Source organism: Heterodontus francisci, chromosome 35, assembly GCF_036365525.1.
Source record: "Heterodontus francisci isolate sHetFra1 chromosome 35, sHetFra1.hap1, whole genome shotgun sequence".
NCBI lineage: Eukaryota > Metazoa > Chordata > Chondrichthyes > Heterodontiformes > Heterodontidae > Heterodontus > Heterodontus francisci.
Window position 1 is genome coordinate 16,477,943 of NC_090405.1, and position 19,888 is coordinate 16,497,830.

A 19,888-nucleotide genomic window follows, 5' to 3' on the forward strand; every position below is an offset into this window, starting at 1 on the left:
GCAGACTTTAGAAAGAATGTGAGGGTCCTTGAGAGGACGCAGAGGCGATTTACCAGAATGGATCCAGGGATGGGAGATTTTAGTTACAAGGTTAGGTTGGAAAAGCTAGGATTATTCTGCCTATATCAAAGGAGATTAGTGGAGAATTGATAGAGGTGTATAACACCTCTAGAGAACAGGCCATCCTGGACTGGGTATTGTGTAATGAGAAAGGATTAGTTAACAATCTTGTTGTGTGGGGTCCCTTGGGGAAGTGCGCCCATAATATGATAAAATTCTTCATTAAGATGGATTGTGAGAGAGTTGATTCCGAGACTCGGGTCCTGAATCTAAACAAAGAAAACTATGAAGGTATGAGGCGGGAGTTGGTTATGATAGATTGGGGAACGTTACTTAAAGGGTTGACAGTGGATAGGCAATGGCTAGCATTTAAAGAGCGCACGGATGAACTACAACAATTGTTCATTCCTGTCTGTGCAAAAGTAAAACAGGAAGGGTGGCTCAACTGTGGTTTACAAAAGAAATTAAGGGAAGTATTAGATCCAAGGAGGAGAAATATAAAATGGTCAGAACAAGCAGCAAACCTGAAGATTGTGAGCAGTTTGGAATTCAGCAGAGGAGGACAAAAGGATTGATTAAGAAGGGGGAAATAGAGTATGAGAGTAAGCTAGCAAAGAACATAAAAACTGACTGTAAAAGCTTCTATAGATATGTGTAGAGAAAAAGATTAGTGAAGACAAATGTAGGCCCCTTACAGTCAGAAACGGGGGAATTTATAATGGGGAACAAAGAAATGGCAGACCAATTAAATACATACTTTGGATCTGTCTTCACAAAGGAGGATACAAATTATCTCCCAGAAATGTTGGGGAACATAGGGTCTAGTGAGAAGGAGGAACTGTATGAAATCAGTATTAGTAGGGAATGTTTGGGAAATTGATGGGATTGAAGGCCGATAAATCCCCAGGGCCTGATAATCTACATCCCAGAGTAATTAAGGAAGTGGCCCTTGAAATAGCAGATGCATTTCTGGTCTTTTTTTCAAAATTCTATCGACTCTGGAACAGTTCCAATGGATTGGACGGTAGTTAATGTAACTCCGCTATTTAAAAAAAGAGGCAGAAAGAAAACAGCGAATTATATACCGGTTAGCCTGACATCAGTCGTGGGGAAAATGCTGGAGTCCATTATAAAAGATGTAATAGCAGAGTGCAATAATAACTCGTCTCCGCTCCTAGTATTTCTAAATCCCACACATTCACTATAATGTGAACAATTATTTCCTGTTGTGTCTCTCTCAGATTTGTAAACTTCACTGTATTGGAGTGAGGTGACATCTACTGGCGGGAAGCAAGAACTGCAATCAAGCAGCAGAAACTCCACAGTCTGTCAGGGTTAAAGAAACATTGCAATGTGAGGATACAGCGAAGTGGTTTGATTGGGTAGATGGAGACATGATTCCACTTGTGGTGGTGTCTGAAGCAAAGGCTAGAAATACAAAATTGTCATTAATAAAAGAAATGAGGAATTCATGAAAAATGTAGTAACGTAGTGAATGGTTAGAATGTGGATAGAATAGAAAGTGAGATTGGATGGACAGAAGCAGTCTGAAAGGATGGCTGAAACAAAAGGTGAGTGCCCTGAAACATTAACTGTGTTTCTCACAGCACAGATGCTGCCAGAGCTGCTGAACATTTCCAGCACTTTCTGTTTTTATTTCAGCATTTGCAGGATGTTGCTTTGATCTGAAAAAAAATGGATGATTGGCTGGGGGGTTCCAGTGAAATTCCACAGCAGCTAATAAAGCTTGACCTGTTAGTGGCTCGTTGGTCTAGGGGTATGATTCTCGCTTAGGGAGTATGGTTAATTAACATGCGAGAGATCCCGGGTTCAAATCCCGGACGAGCCCTGGTCTGCTGGCATTTTTAGATTAAGGTTATCTATTGGTTTCAGCCTTGCAGAAGGTGGAATTGACTTCCATGCGGAGCTGGCTTGAGGACCAGACAACTGGATTCAAAGAGCTTGTCGACAAAATTGCAATTAACTAAATGTGCAGATAGCCAAGTGGGACTATAAAGTTGTTGCTGTAATTGTGACCTGACTCCAAAAACAACAGGACTGGGTTCTGGACTGGAATGGAATGGAATTCTTCAGTGTCTCTGTTGTTTGGCTTGCATTGACTCATCGATTTTCTTGTTTTTCACTTTGTCGATGCCTTTGAATAATTGTGGATCCTTCTTCAGGGTGTCTGCTTTCACCAGGTAGTTCTGACCTCCGATGATGTTGATTGTAATCAGCTTCAATTCGCTGATAGTTTTGGAAGTGAGCAGATTTCCTTTGCTTGAGTCTACAACATGGAACTCAGTCTGACATGTGGACCCATGGGAGGATTTGAATGTCATCCCTGCGTTGGAGTTGCATCCATCCAATAAGAGACCGAGTAGAAGTGACAGTTCTGTCACTCGAATATGAGACTTTTAATGGCAGGGTTGTGAGTTTGAGTGCCATTCTGTTTTTCCCTTTTTTAAGGCTTCATGAGCAGAGAGTACAGGGAGTGTTTGAAATGAGCAAGTCTCGCTTTGATTCAGGACTCTTACCTCTCAGCAGCATCTCACTATGAAAGATTGAATTTGATCTCATTTCATTCTCAGCTCGGGGTCTGTGCGGCTCAGTGGCACTTCTGGCTGTCTCCCGCTTCACAATCCATCAGTACTGAGAAAGCAATGGGGAATATTACTCACATGTTGTGTTCTTTAATTTTTTGGAAAACTTGAATGTATGTATTTTCTTCCAAAACAAGGACACCAATCCACTGTTAATGTCGGGCTGAAATAGCTCAGTTGGGAGAGCGTTAGACTGAAGATCTAAAGGTCCCTGGTTTAATCCCGGGTTTCAGCAATTTCGCTTCCTTATGTGTCCCTTGCCTAGGTTCTGATTTTCCAGTTGCACAATTTACTTTGAGATTATTTACCAAGCACCAGTGGATTGAATTTGAGAAACAACACAGAATCATTTACAACATAGAAGGTGGTCATTTGGCCTATCACGTCCATGCTGGCTCTCCCCGGAGCAATCTAGTCAGTTCCACTCACCAGCTCGATCCCTTTCCTCCTGCAAGTTTCTTTCCTTCAAGTATCCATCCAATTTCCTTTTCAAATCATTGATTGTCTCTGCTTCCACCACACTCGTGGGCCAAGACATTACCACCCACAACATAAAAAATTCCACCTCATCAAGGATGGGAAATACTTACATCTTCTATATTTGCTTATTCTCTATTTCTATGAGAATAGACTGGCTGTCAACATGAAAGGAAACCCAAAAATCTTCGAGCAGCATGTAAATGATAAGTAGGTAGTAAGAGGTTGAGTCGGGCCTATTAGGGACAAAAAGGATAATATAAGCTTAGAGGTGCAGGGCAATGTTAATCTACTTAATGAGTACTTTGCATCAGTGATCACTAAGGAAGTGGAATTTGACAAAATATCAGTCGAAGTGAAGAGAGTAGAGTCAATGGAGAGGGTACAAATTAGGAGAGGGAGGTACTAAAAAGACTGGCTGTGCTTAGGGAAGATAAATCACCTGGTCCGGATGGCTCACATCCCAGGTTGCGAAAGGAAATGCGGATGCAGATAACGGAAGGGCTTGCTATAATCTTCCAATCTTCCCTGGATACGGGGGAGGTGCCAGAGGATTAAACAGTGGCAAATGCGACACCCTTATTCAAGAAAGGGTGTAAGGACAGTCCGGGTAACTACAGGCTAGTTAGATTAACAGCAGCGGTGGGTAAGGTTTTAGAAAGAATAATCAGGGTAAAAAATCAACAGTCACTTGGAGAGGTTCGAGTTAATTAAGGAGAGTGAGCATGGATTTATAAATGGGAGTTCATGCTTGACTAATCTAACTGCATTTTTTGATGAACTAACAGAGCAGGTTGATGAAGGGAATGCAGTGGATGTTGTTTATATGGATTTTAAGGAAGCGTTTGACAAGGTACCACATAAAAGGGCGGTTAACAAAATTGAGGTTCGTGGTATAGGAGGGTCAGTGTCCAATTGGATAGAAAATTGGTTTAAGGACAGAAAACAGCGAGTCTTATTAAATGGTTCTTTGTCAGACTGGAGGATAGTCGACAGTGGTGTTCCCCAAGGGTCAGTGCTAGAACCACTGCTTTTTTTGCTCAAGGTAATTGACTTGGATCTTGGAATACAGAGTAGAATCTCAAAATATGCCGATGACACCAAACTTGGAGGAGCGGCAAACAGTGAGGATGATATGAACTGCCTGCAACAGGACAGTGATAGGCTAGCAGAATGGGCAGACAGGTGGCAGATGGAATTTAATAGTGACAAGTGTGAGGTGATGTATTTTGGCATAAGGAATAGGGAGAGGCAATATATACTTAATGGCACAGTTCTAAAAAGTGTGCTGGAATAGAGGGACTTGGGGTTCATGTGCATCAATCTTTGAAGGTGGCAAGTCATATTGCGAGAGTGGTTCGCAAAGCATATGGGATCTTGGGCTTTATAAATAGAGGCATTGAGTACAAAAGCAGGGAAGTTATGCTGAACCATTATAAAACTCTGGTTAGGCCCCAATTGGAGTGTTGCTTCCAGTTCTGCTCAGCAGACTTTAGAAAGAATGTGAGGGTCCTTGAGAGGACGCAGAGGCGATTTACCAGAATGGATCCAGGGATGGGGGATTTTAGTTACAAGGTTAGGTTGGAAAAGCTAGGATTATTCTGCCTATATCAAAGGAGATTAGTGGAGAATTGATAGAGGTGTATAACACCTCTAGAGAACAGGCCATCCTGGACTGGGTATTGTGTAATGAGAAAGGATTAGTTAACAATCTTGTTGTGTGGGGTCCCTTGGGGAAGTGCGCCCATAATATGATAAAATTCTTCATTAAGATGGATTGTGAGAGAGTTGATTCCGAGACTCGGGTCCTGAATCTAAATAAAGGAAACTATGAAGGTATGAGGCGGGAGTTGGCTATGATAGATTGGGGAACGTTACTTAAAGGGTTGACAGTGGATAGGCAATGGCTAGCATTTAAAGAGCGCACGGATGAATTACAACAATTGTTCATTCCTGTCTGTGCAAAAGAAAAACAGGAAGGGTGGCTCAACTGTGGTTTACAAAAGAAATTAAGGAAAGTATTAGATCCAAGGAGGAGAAATATAAAATGGTCAGAACAAGCAGCAAACCTGAAGATTGTGAGCAGTTTGGAACTTAGCAGAGGAGGACAAAAGGATTGATTAAGAAGGGGGAAATAGAGTATGAGAGTAAGCTAGCAAAGAACATAAAAACTGACTGTAAAAGCTTCTATAGATATGTGTAGAGAAAAAGATTAGTGAAGACAAATGTGGGCCCCTTACAGTCAGAAACGGGGGAATTTATAATGGGGAACAAAGAAATGGCAGACCAATTAAATACATACTTTGGATCTGTCTTCACAAAGGAGGATACAAATTATCTCCCAGAAATGTTGGGGAACATAGGGTCTAGTGAGAAGGAGGAACTGTATGAAATCAGTATTAGTAGGGAATGTTTGGGAAATTGATGGGATTGAAGGCCGATAAATCCCCAGGGCCTGATAATCTACATCCCAGAGTAATTAAGGAAGTGGTCCTTGAAATAGCAGATGCATTTCAGGTCTTTTTTCAAAATTCTATCGACTCTGGAACAGTTCCAATGGATTGGACGGTAGTTAATGTAACTCCACTATTTAAAAAAAGAGGCAGAAAGAAAACAGCGAATTATATACCAGTTAGCCTGACATCAGTCGTGGGGAAAATGCTGGAGTCCATTATAAAAGATGTAATAGCAGAGTGCAATAATAACTCGTCTCCACTCCTAGTATTTCTAAATCCCACACATTCACTATAATGTGAACAATTATTTCCTGTTGTGTCTCTCTCAGATTTGTAAACTTCACTGTATTGGAGTGAGGTGACATCTACTGGCGGGAAGCAAGAACTGCAATCAAGCAGCAGAAACTCCACAGTCTGTCAGGGTTAAAGAAACATTGCAATGTGAGGAAACAGCGAAGTGGTTTGATTGGGTAGATGGAGACATGATTCCACTTGTGGTGGTGTCTGAAGCAAAGGCTAGAAATACAAAATTGTCATTAATAAAAGAAATGAGGAATTCATGAAAAATGTAGTAACGTAGTGAATGGTTAGAATGTGGATAGAATAGAAAGTGAGATTGGATGGACAGAAGCAGTCTGAAAGGATGGCTGAAACAAAAGGTGAGTGCCCTGAAACATTAACTGTGTTTCTCACAGCACAGATGCTGCCAGAGCTGCTGAACATTTCCAGCACTTTCTGTTTTTATTTCAGCATTTGCAGGATGTTGCTTTGATCTGAAAAAAAATGGATGATTGGCTGGGGGGTTCCAGTGAAATTCCACAGCAGCTAATAAAGCTTGACCTGTCAGTGGCTTGTTCGTCTAGGGGTATGATTCTCGCTTAGGGAGTATGGTTAATTAACATGCGAGAGATCCAGGGTTCAAATCCCGGACGAGCCCTGGTCTGCTGGCATTTTTAGATTAAGGTTATCTATTGGTTTCAGCCTTGCAGAAGGTGGAATTGACTTCCATACGGAGCTGGCTTGAGGACCAGACAACTGGATTCAAAGAGCTTGTCGACAAAATTGCAATTAACTAAATGTGCAGATAGCCAAGTGGGAATATAAAGTTGTTGCTGTAATTGTGACCTGACTCCAAAAACAACAGGACTGGGTTCTGGACTGGAATGGAATGGAATTCTTCAGTGTTTCTGTTGTTTGGCTTGCATTGACTCATCGATTTTCTTGTTTTTCACTTTGTCAATGCCTTTGAATAATTGTGGATCCTTCTTCAGGGTGTCTCCTTTCACCAGGTAGTTCTGACCTCTGATGATGTTGATTGTAATCAGCTTCAATTCGCTGATAGTTTTGGAAGTGAGCAGATTTCCTTTGCTTGAGTCTACAACATGGAACTCAGTCTGACATGTGGACCCATGGGAGGATTTGAATGTCATCCCTGCGTTGGAGTTGCATCCATCCAATAAGAGACCGAGTAGAAGTGACAGTTCTGTCAGTCGAATATGAGACTTTTAATGGCAGGGTTGTGAGTTTGAGTGCCATTCTGTTTTTCCCTTTTTTAAGGCTTCATGAGCAGAGAGTACAGGGAGTGTTTGAAATGAGCAAGTCTCGCTTTGATTCAGGACTCTTACCTCTCAGCAGCATCTCACTATGAAAGATTGAATTTGATCTCATTTCATTCTCAGCTCGGGGTCTGTGCGGCTCAGTGGCACTTCTGGCTGTCTCCCGCTTCACAATCCATCAGTACTGAGAAAGCAATGGGGAATATTACTCACATGTTGTGTTCTTTAATTTTTTGGAAAACTTGAATGTATGTATTTTCTTCCAAAACAAGGACACCAATCGATGGTTAATGTAGAGCTGAAATAGCTCAGTTGGGAGAGCGTGAGACTGAAGATCTAAAGGTCCCTGGTTCAATCCCGGGTTTCAGCAATTTCACTTCCTTATGTGTCCCTTGCCTTGGTTCTGATTTTCCAGTTGCACAATTTACTTTGAAATTATTTACCAAGCACCAGTGGATTGAATTTGAGAAACAACACAGAGTCATTTACAACACAGAAGGTGGTCATTTGGCCTATCACGTCCATGCTGGCTCTCCCCGGAGCAATCTAGTCAGTTCCACTCACCAGCTCGATCCCTTTCCTCCTGCAAGTTTCTTTCCTTCAAGTATCCATCCAATTTCCTTTTCAAATCATTGATTGTCTCTGCTTCCACCACACTCGTGGGCCAAGACATTACCACCCACAACATAAAAAATTCCACCTCATCAAGGATGGGAAATACTTACATCTTCTATATTTGCTTATTCTCTATTTCTATGAGAATAGACTGGCAGTCAACATGAAAGGAAACCCAAAAATCTTCGAGCAGCATGTAAATGATAAGTGGGTAGTAAGAGGTTGAGTCGGGCCTATTAGGGACAAAAAGGATAATATAAGCTTAGAGGTGCAGGGCAATGTTAATCTACTTAATGAGTACTTTGCATCAGTGATCACTAAGGAAGTGGAATTTGACAAAATATCAGTTGAAGTGAAGAAAGTAGAGGCAATGGAGAGAGTACAAATTAGGAGAGGGAGGTACTAAAAAGACTGGCTGTGTTTAGGGAAGATAAATCACCTGGTCCGGATGGCTCACATCCCAGGTTGCGAAAGGAAATGCGGATGCAGATAACGGAAGGGCTTGCTATAATCTTCCAATCTTCCCTGGATACGGGGGAGGTGCCAGAGGATTAAACAGTGGCAAATGCGACACCCTTATTCAAGAAAGGGTGTAAGGACAGTCCGGGTAACTACAGGCTAGTTAGATTAACAGCAGCGGTGGGTAAGGTTTTAGAAAGAATAATCAGGGTAAAAAATCAACAGTCACTTGGAGAGGTTCGAGTTAATTAAGGAGAGTGAGCATGGATTTATAAATGGGAGTTCATGCTTGACTAATCTAACTGCATTTTCTGATGAACTAACAGAGCAGGTTGATGAAGGGAATGCAGTGGATGTTGTTTATATGGATTTTAAGGAAGCGTTTGACAAGGTACCACATAAAAGGGCGGTTAACAAAATTGAGGTTCGTGGTATAGGAGGGTCAGTGTCCAATTGGATAGAAAATTGGTTTAAGGACAGAAAACAGCGAGTCTTATTAAATGGTTCTTTGTCAGACTGGAGGATAGTCGACAGTGGTGTTCCCCAAGGGTCAGTGCTAGAACCACTGCTTTTTTTGCTCAAGGTAATTGACTTGGATCTTGGAATACAGAGTAGAATCTCAAAATATGCCGATGACACCAAACTTGGAGGAGCGGCAAACAGTGAGGATGATATGAACTGCCTGCAACAGGACAGTGATAGGCTAGCAGAATGGGCAGACAGGTGGCAGATGGAATTTAATAGTGACAAGTGTGAGGTGATGTATTTTGGCATAAGGAATAGGGAGAGGCAATATATACTTAATGGCACAGTTCTAAAGAGTGTGCTGGAATAGAGGGACTTGGGGTTCATGTGCATCAATCTTTGAAGGTGGCAAGTCATATTGCGAGAGTGGTTCGCAAAGCATATGGGATCTTGGGCTTTATAAATAGAGGCATTGAGTACAAAAGCAGGGAAGTTATGCTGAACCATTATAAAACTCTGGTTAGGCCACAATTGGAGTGTTGCTTCCAGTTCTGCTCAGCAGACTTTAGAAAGAATGTGAGGGTCCTTGAGAGGACGCAGAGGCGATTTACCAGAATGGATCCAGGGATGGGGGATTTTAGTTACAAGGTTAGGTTGGAAAAGCTAGGATTATTCTGCCGATATCAAAGGAGATTAGTGGAGAATTGATAGAGGTGTATAACACCTCTAGAGAACAGGCCATCCTGGACTGGGTATTGTGTAATGAGAAAGGATTAGTTAACAATCTTATAATGTGGGGTCCCTTGGGGAAGTGCGCCCATAATATGATAAAATTCTTCATTAAGATGGATTGTGAGAGAGTTGATTCCGAGACTCGGGTCCTGAATCTAAATAAAGGAAACTATGAAGGTATGAGGCGGGAGTTGGCTATGATAGATTGGGGAACGTTACTTAAAGGGTTGACAGTGGATAGGCAATGGCTAGCATTTAAAGAGCGCATGGATGAATTACAACAATTGTTCATTCCTGTCTGTGCAAAAGTAAAACAGGAAGGGTGGCTCAACTGTGGTTTACAAAAGAAATTAAGGAAAGTATTAGATCCAAGGAGGAGAAATATAAAATGGTCAGAACAAGCAGCAAACCTGAAGATTGTGAGCAGTTTGGAATTTAGCAGAGGAGGACAAAAGGATTGATTAAGAAGGGGGAAATAGAGTATGAGAGTAAGCTAGCAAAGAACATAAAAACTGACTGTAAAAGCTTCTATAGATATGTGTAGAGAAAAAGATTAGTGAAGACAAATGTGGGCCCCTTACAGTCAGAAACAGGGGAATTTATAATGGGGAACAAAGAAATGGCAGACCAATTAAATACATACTTTGGATCTGTCTTCACAAAGGAGGATACAAATTATCTCCCAGAAATGTTGGGGAACATAGGGTCTAGTGAGAAGGAGGAACTGTATGAAATCAGTATTAGTAGGGAATGTTTGGGAAATTGATGGGATTGAAGGCCGATAAATCCCCAGGGCCTGATAATCTACATCCCAGAGTAATTAAGGAAGTGGCCCTTGAAATAGCAGATGCATTTCTGGTCTTTTTTCAAAATTCTATCGACTCTGGAACAGTTCCAATGGATTGGACGGTAGTTAATGTAACTCCGCTATTTAAAAAAAGAGGCAGAAAGAAAACAGCGAATTATATACCGGTTAGCCTGACATCAGTCGTGGGGAAAATGCTGGAGTCCATTATAAAAGATGTAATAGCAGAGTGCAATAATAACTCGTCTCCACTCCTAGTATTTCTAAATCCCACACATTCACTATAATGTGAACAATTATTTCCTGTTGTGTCTCTCTCAGATTTGTAAACTTCACTGTATTGGAGTGAGGTGACATCTACTGGCGGGAAGCAAGAACTGCGATCAAGCAGCAGAAACTCCACAGTCTGTCAGGGTTAAAGAAACATTGCAATGTGAGGATACAGCGAAGTGGTTTGATTGGGTAGATGGAGACATGATTCCACTTGTGGTGGTGTCTGAAGCAAAGGCTAGAAATACAAAATTGTCATTAATAAAAGAAATGAGGAATTCATGAAAAATGTAGTAACGTAGTGAATGGTTAGAATGTGGATAGAATAGAAAGTGAGATTGGATGGACAGAAGCAGTCTGAAAGGATGGCTGAAACAAAAGGTGAGTGCCCTGAAACATTAACTGTGTTTCTCACAGCACAGATGCTGCCAGAGCTGCTGAACATTTCCAGCACTTTCTGTTTTTATTTCAGCATTTGCAGGATGTTGCTTTTATCTGAAAAAAAATGGATGATTGGCTGGGGGGTTCCAGTGAAATTCCACAGCAGCTAATAAATCTTGACCTGTCAGTGGCTCGTTGGTCTAGGGGTATGATTCTCGCTTAGGGAGTATGGTTAATTAACATGCGAGAGATCCCGCGTTCAAATCCCGGACGAGCCCTGGTCTGCTGGCATTTTTAGATTAAGGTTATCTATTGGTTTCAGCCTTGCAGAAGGTGGAATGGACTTCCATACGGAGCTGGCTTGAGGACCAGACAACTGGATTCAAAGAGCTTGTCGACAAAATTGCAATTAACTAAATGTACAGATAGCCAAGTGGGAATATAAAGTTGTTGCTGTAATTGTGACCTGACTCCAAAAACAACAGGACTGGGTTCTGGACTGGAATGGAATGGAATTCTTCAGTGTTTCTGTTGTTTGGCTTGCATTGACTCATCGATTTTCTTGTTTTTCACTTTGTCGATGCCTTTGAATAATTGTGGATCCTTCTTCAGGGTGTCTCCTTTCACCAGGTAGTTCTGACCTCCGATGATGTTGATTGTAATCAGCTTCAATTCGCTGATAGTTTTGGAAGTGAGCAGATTTCCTTTGCTTGAGTCTACAACATGGAACTCAGTCTGACATGTGGACCCATGGGAGGATTTGAATGTCATCCCTGCGTTGGAGTTGCATCCATCCAATAAGAGACCGAGTAGAAGTGACAGTTCTGTCAGTCGAATATGAGACTTTTAATGGCAGGGTTGTGAGTTTGAGTGCCATTCTGTTTTTCCCTTTTTTAAGGCTTCATGAGCAGAGAGTACAGGGAGTGTTTGAAATGAGCAAGTCTCGCTTTGATTCAGGACTCTTACCTCTCAGCAGCATCTCACTATGAAAGATTGAATTTGATCTCATTTCATTCTCAGCTCGGGGTCTGTGCGGCTCAGTGGCACTTCTGGCTGTCTCCCGCTTCACAATCCATCAGTACTGAGAAAGCAATGGGGAATATTACTCACATGTTGTGTTCTTTAATTTTTTGGAAAACTTGAATGTATGTATTTTCTTCCAAAACAAGGACACCAATCCATTGTTAATGTAGAGCTGAAATAGTTCAGTTGGGTGAGCGTTAGACTGAAGATCTAAAGGTCCCTGGTTCAATCCCGGGTTTCAGCAATTTTGCTTCCTTATGTGTCCCTTGCCTTGGTTCTGATTTTCCAGTTGCACAATTTACTTTGAGATTATTTACCAAGCACCAGTGGATTGAATTTGAGAAACAACACAGAATCATTTACAACATAGAAGGTGGTCATTTGGCCTATCACGTCCATGCTGGCTCTCCCCGGAGCAATCTAGTCAGTTCCACTCACCAGCTCGATCCCTTTCCTCCTGCAAGTTTCTTTCCTTCAAGTATCCATCCAATTTCCTTTTCAAATCATTGATTGTCTCTGCTTCCACCACACTCGTGGGCCAAGACATTACCACCCACAACATAAAAAATTCCACCTCATCAAGGATGGGAAATACTGACATCTTCTATATTTGCTTATTCTCTATTTCTATGAGAATAGACTGGCAGTCAACATGAAAGGAAACCCAAAAATCTTCGAGCAGCATGTAAATGATAAGTGGGTAGTAAGAGGTTGAGTCGGGCCTATTAGGGACAAAAAGGATAATATAAGCTTAGAGGTGCAGGGCAATGTTAATCTACTTAATGAGTACTTTGCATCAGTGATCACTAAGGAAGTGGAATTTGACAAAATATCAGTTGAAGTGAAGAAAGTAGAGGCAATGGAGAGAGTACAAATTAGGAGAGGGAGGTACTGAAAAGACTGGCTGTGCTTAGGGAAGATAAATCACCTGGTCCGGATGGCTCACATCCCAGGTTGCGAAAGGAAATGCGGATGCAGATAACGGAAGGGCTTGCTATAATCTTCCAATCTTCCCTGGATACGGGGGAGGTGCCAGAGGATTAAACAGTGGCAAATGCGACACCCTTATTCAAGAAAGGGTGTAAGGACAGTCCGGGTAACTACAGGCTAGTTAGATTAACAGCAGCGGTGGGTAAGGTTTTAGAAAGAATAATCAGGGTAAAAAATCAACAGTCACTTGGAGAGGTTCGAGTTAATTAAGGAGAGTGAGCATGGATTTATAAATGGGAGTTCATGCTTGACTAATCTAACTGCATTTTCTGATGAACTAACAGAGCAGGTTGATGAAGGGAATGCAGTGGATGTTGTTTATATGGATTTTAAGGAAGCGTTTGACAAGGTACCACATAAAAGGGCGGTTAACAAAATTGAGGTTCGTGGTATAGGAGGGTCAGTGTCCAATTGGATAGAAAATTGGTTTAAGGACAGAAAACAGCGAGTCTTATTAAATGGTTCTTTGTCAGACTGGAGGATAGTCGACAGTGGTGTTCCCCAAGGGTCAGTGCTAGAACCACTGCTTTTTTTGCTCAAGGTAATTGACTTGGATCTTGGAATACAGAGTAGAATCTCAAAATATGCCGATGACACCAAACTTGGAGGAGCGGCAAACAGTGAGGATGATATGAACTGCCTGCAACAGGACAGTGATAGGCTAGCAGAATGGGCAGACAGGTGGCAGATGGAATTTAATAGTGACAAGTGTGAGGTGATGTATTTTGGCATAAGGAATAGGGAGAGGCAATATATACTTAATGGCACAGTTCTAAAGAGTGTGCTGGAATAGAGGGACTTGGGGTTCATGTGCATCAATCTTTGAAGGTGGCAAGTCATATTGCGAGAGTGGTTCGCAAAGCATATGGGATCTTGGGCTTTATAAATAGAGGCATTGAGTACAAAAGCAGGGAAGTTATGCTGAACCATTATAAAACTCTGGTTAGGCCACAATTGGAGTGTTGCTTCCAGTTCTGCTCAGCAGACTTTAGAAAGAATGTGAGGGTCCTTGAGAGGACGCAGAGGCGATTTACCAGAATGGATCCAGGGATGGGGGATTTTAGTTACAAGGTTAGGTTGGAAAAGCTAGGATTATTCTGCCGATATCAAAGGAGATTAGTGGAGAATTGATAGAGGTGTATAACACCTCTAGAGAACAGGCCATCCTGGACTGGGTATTGTGTAATGAGAAAGGATTAGTTAACAATCTTATAATGTGGGGTCCCTTGGGGAAGTGCGCCCATAATATGATAAAATTCTTCATTAAGATGGATTGTGAGAGAGTTGATTCCGAGACTCGGGTCCTGAATCTAAATAAAGGAAACTATGAAGGTATGAGGCGGGAGTTGGCTATGATAGATTGGGGAACGTTACTTAAAGGGTTGACAGTGGATAGACAATGGCTAGCATTTAAAGAGCGCATGGATGAATTACAACAATTGTTCATTCCTGTCTGTGCAAAAGTAAAACAGGAAGGGTGGCTCAACTGTGGTTTACAAAAGAAATTAAGGAAAGTATTAGATCCAAGGAGGAGAAATATAAAATGGTCAGAACAAGCAGCAAACCTGAAGATTGTGAGCAGTTTGGAATTTAGCAGAGGAGGACAAAAGGATTGATTAAGAAGGGGGAAATAGAGTATGAGAGTAAGCTAGCAAAGAACATAAAAACTGACTGTAAAAGCTTCTATAGATATGTGTAGAGAAAAAGATTAGTGAAGACAAATGTGGGCCCCTTACAGTCAGAAACAGGGGAATTTATAATGGGGAACAAAGAAATGGCAGAACAATTAAATACATACTTTGGATCTGTCTTCACAAAGGAGGATACAAATTATCTCCCAGAAATGTTGGGGAACATAGGGTCTAGTGAGAAGGAGGAACTGTATGAAATCAGTATTAGTAGGGAATGTTTGGGAAATTGATGGGATTGAAGGCCGATAAATCCCCAGGGCCTGATAATCTACATCCCAGAGTAATTAAGGAAGTGGCCCTTGAAATAGCAGATGCATTTCTGGTCTTTTTTCAAAATTCTATCGACTCTGGAACAGTTCCAATGGATTGGACGGTAGTTAATGTAACTCCGCTATTTAAAAAAAGAGGCAGAAAGAAAACAGCGAATTATATACCGGTTAGCCTGACATCAGTCGTGGGGAAAATGCTGGAGTCCATTATAAAAGATGTAATAGCAGAGTGCAATAATAACTCGTCTCCACTCCTAGTATTTCTAAATCCCACACATTCACTATAATGTGAACAATTATTTCCTGTTGTGTCTCTCTCAGATTTGTAAACTTCACTGTATTGGAGTGAGGTGACATCTACTGGCGGGAAGCAAGAACTGCAATCAAGCAGCAGAAACTCCACAGTCTGTCAGGGTTAAAGAAACATTGCAATGTGAGGATACAGCGAAGTGGTTTGATTGGGTAGATGGAGACATGATTCCACTTGTGGTGGTGTCTGAAGCAAAGGCTAGAAATACAAAATTGTCATTAATAAAAGAAATGAGGAATTCATGAAAAATGTAGTAACGTAGTGAATGGTTAGAATGTGGATAGAATAGAAAGTGAGATTGGATGGACAGAAGCAGTCTGAAAGGATGGCTGAAACAAAAGGTGAGTGCCCTGAAACATTAACTGTGTTTCTCACAGCACAGATGCTGCCAGAGCTGCTGAACATTTTTAGCACTTTCTGTTTTTATTTCAGCATTTGCAGGATGTTGCTTTTATCTGAAAAGAAATGGATGATTGGCTGGGGGGTTCCAGTGAAATTCCACAGCAGCTAATAAAGCTTGACCTGTCAGTGGCTCGTTGGTCTAGGGGTATGATTCTCGCTTAGGGAGTATGGTTAATTAACATGCGAGAGATCCTGGGTTCAAATCCCGGACGAGCCCTGGTCTGCTGGCATCTTTAGATTAAGGTTATCTATTGGTTTCAGCCTTGCAGAAGGTGGAATTGACTTCCATACGGAGCTGGCTTGAGGACCAGACAACTGGATTCAAAGAGCTTGTCGACAAAATTACAATTAACTAAATGTACAGATAGCCAAGTGGGAATATAAAGTTGTTGCTGTAATTGTGACCTGACTCCAAAAACAACAGGACTGGGTTCTGGACTGGAATGGAATGGAATTCTTCAGTGTTTCTGTTGTTTGGCTTGCATTGACTCATCGATTTTCTTGTTTTTCACTTTGTCGATGCCTTTGAATAATTGTGGATCCTTCTTCAGGGTGTCTCCTTTCACCAGGTAGTTCTGACCTCCGATGATGTTGATTGTAATCAGCTTCAATTCGCTGATAGTTTTGGAAGTGAGCAGATTTCCTTTGCTTGAGTCTACAACATGGAACTCAGTCTGACATGTGGACCCATGGGAGGATTTGAATGTCATCCCTGCGTTGGAGTTGCATCCATCCAATAAGAGACCGAGTAGAAGTGACAGTTCTGTCAGTCGAATATGAGACTTTTAATGGCAGGGTTGTGAGTTTGAGTGCCATTCTGTTTTTCCCTTTTTTAAGGCTTCATGAGCAGAGAGTACAGGGAGTGTTTGAAATGAGCAAGTCTCGCTTTGATTCAGGACTCTTACCTCTCAGCAGCATCTCACTATGAAAGATTGAATTTGATCTCATTTCATTCTCAGCTCGGGGTCTGTGCGGCTCAGTGGCACTTCTGGCTGTCTCCCGCTTCACAATCCATCAGTACTGAGAAAGCAATGGGGAATATTACTCACATGTTGTGTTCTTTAATTTTTTGGAAAACTTGAATGTATGTATTTTCTTCCAAAACAAGGACACCAATCCATTGTTAATTTAGAGCTGAAATAGTTCAGTTGGGTGAGCGTTAGACTGAAGATCTAAAGGTCCCTGGTTCAATCCCGGGTTTCAGCAATTTTGCTTCCTTATGTGTCCCTTGCCTTGGTTCTGATTTTCCAGTTGCACAATTTACTTTGAGATTATTTACCAAGCACCAGTGGATTGAATTTGAGAAACAACACAGAATCATTTACAACATAGAAGGTGGTCATTTGGCCTATCACGTCCATGCTGGCTCTCCCCGGAGCAATCTAGTCAGTTCCACTCACCAGCTCGATCCCTTTCCTCCTGCAAGTTTCTTTCCTTCAAGTATCCATCCAATTTCCTTTTCAAATCATTGATTGTCTCTGCTTCCACCACACTCGTGGGCCAAGACATTACCACCCACAACATAAAAAATTCCACCTCATCAAGGATGGGAAATACTTACATCTTCTATATTTGCTTATTCTCTATTTCTATGAGAATAGACTGGCAGTCAACATGAAAGGAAACCCAAAAATCTTCGAGCAGCATGTAAATGATAAGTGGGTAGTAAGAGGTTGAGTCGGGCCTATTAGGGACAAAAAGGATAATATAAGCTTAGAGGTGCAGGGCAATGTTAATCTACTTAATGAGTACTTTGCATCAGTGATCACTAAGGAAGTGGAATTTGACAAAATATCAGTTGAAGTGAAGAAAGTAGAGGCAATGGAGAGAGTACAAATTAGGAGAGGGAGGTACTAAAAAGACTGGCTGTGCTTAGGGAAGATAAATCACCTGGTCCGGATGGCTCACATCCCAGGTTGCGAAAGGAAATGCGGATGCAGATAACGGAAGGGCTTGCTATAATCTTCCAATCTTCCCTGGATACGGGGGAGGTGCCAGAGGATTAAACAGTGGCAAATGCGACACCCTTATTCAAGAAAGGGTGTAAGGACAGTCCGGGTAACTACAGGCTAGTTAGATTAACAGCAGCGGTGGGTAAGGTTTTAGAAAGAATAATCAGGGTAAAAAATCAACAGTCACTTGGAGAGGTTCGAGTTAATTAAGGAGAGTGAGCATGGATTTATAAATGGGAGTTCATGCTTGACTAATCTAACTGCATTTTGTGATGAACTAACAGAGCAGGTTGATGAAGGGAATGCAGTGGATGTTGTTTATATGGATTTTAAGGAAGCGTTTGACAAGGTACCACATAAAAGGGCGGTTAACAAAATTGAGGTTCGTGGTATAGGAGGGTCAGTGTCCAATTGGATAGAAAATTGGTTTAAGGACAGAAAACAGCGAGTCTTATTAAATGGTTCTTTGTCAGACTGGAGGATAGTCGACAGTGGTGTTCCCCAAGGGTCAGTGCTCGAACCACTGCTTTTTTTGCTCAAGGTAATTGACTTGGATCTTGGAATACAGAGTAGAATCTCAAAATATGCCGATGACACCAAACTTGGAGGAGCGGCAAACAGTGAGGATGATATGAACTGCCTGCAACAGGACAGTGATAGGCTAGCAGAATGGGCAGACAGGTGGCAGATGGAATTTAATAGTGACAAGTGTGAGGTGATGTATTTTGGCATAAGGAATAGGGAGAGGCAATATATACTTAATGGCACAGTTCTAAAGAGTGTGCTGGAATAGAGGGACTTGGGGTTCATGTGCATCAATCTTTGAAGGTGGCAAGTCATATTGCGAGAGTGGTTCGCAAAGCATATGGGATCTTGGGCTTTATAAATAGAGGCATTGAGTACAAAAGCAGGGAAGTTATGCTGAACCATTATAAAACTCTGGTTAGGCCACAATTGGAGTGTTGCTTCCAGTTCTGCTCAGCAGACTTTAGAAAGAATGTGAGGGTCCTTGAGAGGACGCAGAGGCGATTTACCAGAATGGATCCAGGGATGGGGGATTTTAGTTACAAGGTTAGGTTGGAAAAGCTAGGATTATTCTGCCTATATCAAAGGAGATTAGTGGAGAATTGATAGAGGTGTATAACACCTCTAGAGAACAGGCCATCCTGGACTGGGTATTGTGTAATGAGAAAGGATTAGTTAACAATCTTATAATGTGGGGTCCCTTGGGGAAGTGCGCCCATAATATGATAAAATTCTTCATTAAGATGGATTGTGAGAGAGTTGATTCCGAGACTCGGGTCCTGAATCTAAATAAAGGAAACTATGAAGGTATGAGGCGGGAGTTGGCTATGATAGATTGGGGAACGTTACTTAAAGGGTTGACAGTGGATAGGCAATGGCTAGCATTTAAAGAGCGCATGGATGAATTACAACAATTGTTCATTCCTGTCTGTGCAAAAGTAAAACAGGAAGGGTGGCTCAACTGTGGTTTACAAAAGAAATTAAGGAAAGTATTAGATCCAAGGAGGAGAAATATAAAATGGTCAGAACAAGCAGCAAACCTGAAGATTGTGAGCAGTTTGGAATTTAGCAGAGGAGGACAAAAGGATTGATTAAGAAGGGGGAAATAGAGTATGAGAGTAAGCTAGCAAAGAACATAAAAACTGACTGTAAAAGCTTCTATAGATATGTGTAGAGAAAAAGATTAGTGAAGACAAATGTGGGCCCCTTACAGTCAGAAACAGGGGAATTTATAATGGGGAACAAAGAAATGGCAGACCAATTAAATACATACTTCGGATCTGTCTTCACAAAGGAGGATACAAATTATCTCCCAGAAATGTTGGGGAACATAGGGTCTAGTGAGAAGGAGGAACTGTATGAAATCAGTATTAGTAGGGAATGTTTGGGAAATTGATGGGATTGAAGGCCGATAAATCCCCAGGGCCTGATAATCTACATCCCAGAGTAATTAAGGAAGTGGCCCTTGAAATAGCAGATGCATTTCTGGTCTTTTTTCAAAATTCTATCGACTCTGGAACAGTTCCAATGGATTGGACGGTAGTTAATGTAACTCCACTATTTAAAAAAAGAGGCAGAAAGAAAACAGCGAATTATATACCGGTTAGCCTGACATCAGTCGTGGGGAAAATGCTGGAGTCCATTATAAAAGATGTAATAGCAGAGTGCAATAATAACTCGTCTCCACTCCTAGTATTTCTAAATCCCACACATTCACTATAATGTGAACAATTATTTCCTGTTGTGTCTCTCTCAGATTTGTAAACTTCACTGTATTGGAGTGAGGTGACATCTACTGGCGGGAAGCAAGAACTGCGATCAAGCAGCAGAAACTCCACAGTCTGTCA

The 19,888-nt window shown here is 41.6% G+C and overlaps 6 non-coding genes across 6 annotated transcripts; all 6 read left to right on the plus strand.

Moving 5' to 3' along the window:
* Nucleotides 1-1,820: 1,820 nt before the first annotated feature.
* Nucleotides 1,821-1,909, plus strand: trnap-agg (transfer RNA proline (anticodon AGG)). Its single transcript is given in 2 exon segments — nucleotides 1,821-1,856; nucleotides 1,874-1,909. It is a non-coding gene; the product is annotated as a tRNA-Pro (tRNA).
* A 916-nt stretch (nucleotides 1,910-2,825) lies between these two features.
* Nucleotides 2,826-2,898, plus strand: trnaf-gaa (transfer RNA phenylalanine (anticodon GAA)). Its single transcript has one exon. It is a non-coding gene; the product is annotated as a tRNA-Phe (tRNA).
* A 4,551-nt stretch (nucleotides 2,899-7,449) lies between these two features.
* Nucleotides 7,450-7,522, plus strand: trnaf-gaa (transfer RNA phenylalanine (anticodon GAA)). The gene has a single exon. It is a non-coding gene; the product is annotated as a tRNA-Phe (tRNA).
* A 4,551-nt stretch (nucleotides 7,523-12,073) lies between these two features.
* Nucleotides 12,074-12,146, plus strand: trnaf-gaa (transfer RNA phenylalanine (anticodon GAA)). Its single transcript has one exon. It is a non-coding gene; the product is annotated as a tRNA-Phe (tRNA).
* Nucleotides 12,147-15,692: 3,546 nt separating this feature from the next.
* On the plus strand, nucleotides 15,693-15,781 carry trnap-agg (transfer RNA proline (anticodon AGG)). The gene is given in 2 exon segments: nucleotides 15,693-15,728; nucleotides 15,746-15,781. It is a non-coding gene; the product is annotated as a tRNA-Pro (tRNA).
* Nucleotides 15,782-16,697: 916 nt separating this feature from the next.
* trnaf-gaa (transfer RNA phenylalanine (anticodon GAA)) lies at nucleotides 16,698-16,770 on the plus strand. Its single transcript has one exon. It is a non-coding gene; the product is annotated as a tRNA-Phe (tRNA).
* The last annotated feature ends 3,118 nt before the right edge of the window (nucleotides 16,771-19,888 follow it).